Source organism: Scyliorhinus canicula, chromosome 8 (assembly GCF_902713615.1).
Source record: "Scyliorhinus canicula chromosome 8, sScyCan1.1, whole genome shotgun sequence".
NCBI classification, from domain to species: domain Eukaryota; kingdom Metazoa; phylum Chordata; class Chondrichthyes; order Carcharhiniformes; family Scyliorhinidae; genus Scyliorhinus; species Scyliorhinus canicula.
Window position 1 is genome coordinate 48032624 of NC_052153.1, and position 4686 is coordinate 48037309.

The window sequence follows — 4686 nt, forward strand, 5'->3', positions numbered from 1 at the left end:
GTAATCCATCACCCTTTGTACGTGGCTTTAGCGACTACAGGCGTATTAGCCAGAGCTTGACTTTACATGAATCGACAACAATACATGTCAGAAATGCTCAGCAATATATCAGTGTGGTTAATGATGGCACCTTAGACAAATTTTTTGCAGCATCACTAATTAAATGGAAAGAAGAAGTATTGAAGCAGAGAAGTATTGTCATGAGGATTATAGACATCATAAAGATGTTAGGCAAGCAAGCACTTCCTTTTCGAGGTCACAGAAATGAATCGGCCTACACTCTAGATAATGAGGTTCTGAATCATGGCAATTTTTTAGCTACAGTGCAGTTGATGGCAAAATATGACCCCATTATGGCAGCTCACGTTTCTGCAGTGCAAAACAAGTCTAAACAAAGAATCAAACGATTAGAGCAACAAGGAAAGGCTCAAAGTAAAGGCTGTGGTGGACTTGTTACATACCTGAGTAAAACAACTATAAACATGTTAATCAAAATTATGAAGAATATGATACAACAAAGAATTAGTCATGAAGTTTCTCAAGCAAAATATTATTCTATTCAGGTTGATTCAACACAAGATAATTCATCCATCGATCAGTTTAGCATTATTATTCGGTTTGTGCTTAAAGGTATTATCTGTGAGCGACCTTTTTCAGTTGTGCCAAGTAATGATGGTACAGGACAGGGACTTTTTGATCTATCGATTGAAACATTACAGCATCTTAAAATTGACCCCCAAAAATGTTTATCTGATAGCACAGATGGCGCTGCAAGCTACCATGGCCAGTATAATGGTTTACAAAGTAAAATTGCTGACGTGGCTGATCAACATGTTCATATATGGTGCTATGCCCATGTCTTGAATTTGGTGATAACTGAAACAACAAAATGTTGTGTGCCTGCAGTTTCTTTTTTCAATTTGCTCCAGAATATAGCAACTTTTGTGAAAGCATCATACAAGAGAATGGCTGTATGGGTAGAAGTTGTTGGAAAACATCTAGGACAAGAAAAAATGAAATGATTAAAGCTAATTGGTGAGACCAGATGGTCAGGAAAATCCAATGCAGCAACAACTATATTTGGACGTTTTGATGATGCCGCTGCCAGTACTTTCGTAAATCTATTGGCATGCTTATCAATGACACAAGATTCAGAAAAGTTTGATGCAAAAACAAAACATGAAGCAACATTTTTATTTCAAAGTCTTCTAAAGTTTGAAACCATATTGACAGCATTTACTTACTTGTATATATTTGAAACTACAACCCCATTATCAAGTTATCTACAGACAAGTGGTTTAGATATGTTTACTGCATGGAGTTTGGTAGATTCAGCTGCAACAAAGTTGATGGAACAGACATTTGATAATGTTCACAGCAAGGCTTTGGAATTTGTAAATAAATGTAATGACAGGATTTCACAGATGAATATGGATGAAAATCAAACATTGGAAATTGATGCGTTGGAAACAGCATTGCCAGTTAAGGCAGAGAAGAAAAGAATGGCAGATGAGCTTATTGATAATGAAAGAAATTCCTCAGATTCTCTAGCTAATTTTCGAGTAAATGTGTTTAACCTAATAATGGATCGCATTGTCCAGTCACTAGAATCACGCTTTGTACAACACAAACAGTTGTATAAAGATTCATCCTGCTTGGACCCAGCAAAGTTTAAAACTATTGCAGAGAAGGGCCTTGAAGATGAAGCATTGGAAGGTATTATTAAGCTGTTTCCACAAATCAACAAAGATCAAGTAATATTGGAATTGTTTTCTTTTGCTTCAAACTTTGATGTATTAAAGCTATTGCTTAATAATGGTGAGAATATGGATTCCAGTTGCAACAATTGTAAAATTTGCAGCACTTGCCCATCGTGTGTACTAAAAATTCTGGCATCCAACAGACCTCATGACAAGGCATATGATAACCTTTAAGAACTTTATAAAGTCATCTGCACACTATCAGTTACTCAAGTCCAATGTGAGAGGACATTTTCAAAGCTAAAGATCATAAAGACAAGGTTAAGAAATTCGCTGTCTGAGGAGAATTTGGAATCATACATGTTGCTATCCATTGAAAAGGAATTGTTAGATGAATTGGATGCAGAAGCAATTATTGGCAGATTCACACAATCATCTAGCGAACACAAACGATTGTTCTTAATATAGTGGACTGCATGCAATGCTCTATTGTGCTTTTGAACTATCTGTTAATGTGTAAATTGTGCAGTAAACTTTTAAAAAATATCAACCAATTACTTAAAATAAAAAAAATAAAAAATTCAATTATAACATTCTGTATTTACATTTGGTATCTACTGCCAGTAATATGTACAGTACATGTACACTGTAATTACTAAGAAATACACATTTTTACCACAAAGATTTTAATTGTACCCTTTTTCCCATATGTATTTTTGAAAATTTTATTTATTCGTTATGAAAATTAAATTATGGCATTGTAGTTGTGGGTGGGCCCCCTTTGTCTCCTCGCAACCAATATTTTTAGACCCAGTCCGCCACTGTGTGTGGGGGGGGGGGGGGGGGGGGTAGTTGAGTGTTTATGTGTGTGTGTGGGGGGATATTTGAGTGTTTATGTGTGTGTGTGTGGGTGGGTGGTATATTTGAGTGTTTATGTGTGTGTGTGGGGGGGGGGGGATATTTGAGTGTTTATGTGTGTGTGGGAGGGAGGTATTTGAGTGTGTGTGTGGTGGGGGATATTTGAGTGTTTATGTGTGTGTGGGGGGGGGGTATTTGAGTGTTTGTGTGTGTGGGGGGGGTATTTGAGTGTTTGTGTGTGTGGGGGGTATTTGAGTGTTTATGTGTGTGCGGAGAGGGGTATTTGAGTGTTTGTGTGTGGTTGGGGGGATATTTGAGTGTTTATGTGTGTGTGGGGGGGGTATTTGAGTGTTTGTGTGTGTGTGTGGGGGGGGGTATTTGAGTGTTTGTGTTTGTGTGTGTGTGTGGGGGTATTTGAGTGTTTGTGCGTGGGGGGGGATATTTGAGTGTTTATGTGTGTGTGTGTGGGGGGGGGTATATTTTTAAAAATAAATTTAGATTACCCAATTATTTTTTTCCAATTAAGGGGCAATTTAACGTGGCCAATCCACCTACTCTGCACATTTTTAGGTTGTGGGGGTGAAACCCACGCAGACACGGGGAGAATATGCAAACTCCACACGGACTGTGACCCAGAGCCGGGATCGAACCTGGGACCTCAGCGCCGTGAGGCGGGGGGGGGGGGGGGGGGGTATATTTGAGTGTTTCTGTGTGTGTGTGCGGGAGGGGGATATTTGAGTGTTTATGTGTATGTGTGGGGGGGGGGTATTTGAGTGTTTATGTGTGTGTGTGTGTGGGGGGGGGATATTTGAGTGTTTGTGTGTGTGTGTGGGGGGGGTATTTGAGTGTTTATGTGTGTGTGTGGGGGGGTATTTGAGTGTTTATGTGTGTGTGTGTGGGGGGGATATTTGAGTGTTTATGTGTGTGTGTGTTGGGGGGGGGATATTTGAGTGTTTATGTGTGTGTGTGTGGGGGGGATATTTGGGTGTTTATGTGTGTGTGTGGGGGGGGGGTATTTGAGTGTTTATGTGTGGGTGGTATTTGAGTGTTTGTGTGTGTGTGTGTGTGGGGGGGGTATTTGAGTGTTTATGTTTGTGTGTGTGGGGTGGGGGGGTATTTGAGTGTTTATGTGTGTGTGTGTGTGGGGGGGTATTTGAGTGTTTATGTTTGTGTGTGTGGGGTGGGGGGCGGTATTTGAGTGTTTATGTGTGTGTGTGTGGGGGGGGTATTTGAGTGTTTATGTTTGTGTGTGTGGGGTGGGGGGGCGGTATTTGAGTGTTTATGTGTGTGTGTGTGGGGGGGTATATGAGTGTTTATATTTGTGTGTGGGGGGGTATTTGAGTGTTTATGTGTGTGTGTGGGGGGGGGTATTTGAGTGTTTATGTTTGTGTGTGTGGGGTGGGGGGCGGATTTGAGTGTTTATGTTTGTGTGTGGGGGGCGTATTTGAGTGTTTATGTTTGTGTGTGTGTGTGTGTGTGGGGGGGGGTATTTGAGTGTTATGTGTGTGTGTGGGGGGGGGTTATTTGAGTGTTTATGTGTGTGTGTGGGGTGGGGGCGGGTATTTGAGTGTTTATGTGTGTGTGTGTGGTGGGGGGGGGGGGGGGGTATTTGAGTGTTTATGTGTGTGTGTGTGTGTGGGGGGGGGTATTTGAGTGTTTATGTTTGTGTGTGTGGGGTGGGGGGCGGTTATTTGAGTGTTTATGTGTGTGTGTGTGTGGGGGGGTATTTGAGTGTTTATGTTTGTGTGTGTGGGGTGGGGGGGCGGTATTTGAGTGTTTATGTGTGTGTGTGTGTGGGGGGGGGGTATTTGAGTGTTTATGTGTGTGTGGGGGGTGGGGGGGCGGTGGCGGATTTGAGTGTTTATGTGTGTGTGTGTGTGGGGGGGGGGGGGGTATTTGAGTGTTTTTGTGTGTGTGTGTGGGGGGGGGGGGGTATTTGAGTGTTTATGTTTGTGTGTGGGGGGGGGGTATTTGAGTGTTTATGTTTGTGTGTGAGGGGGGGGGTTATTTGAGTGTTTATGTGTGTGTGTGGGGTGGGGAGGCGGGGGCGGATTTGAGTGTTTATGTGTGACAGTGAGTTAGAGTAACCGCTATGGATCCACCCCGTGACCCGGACGTCATGATCCAT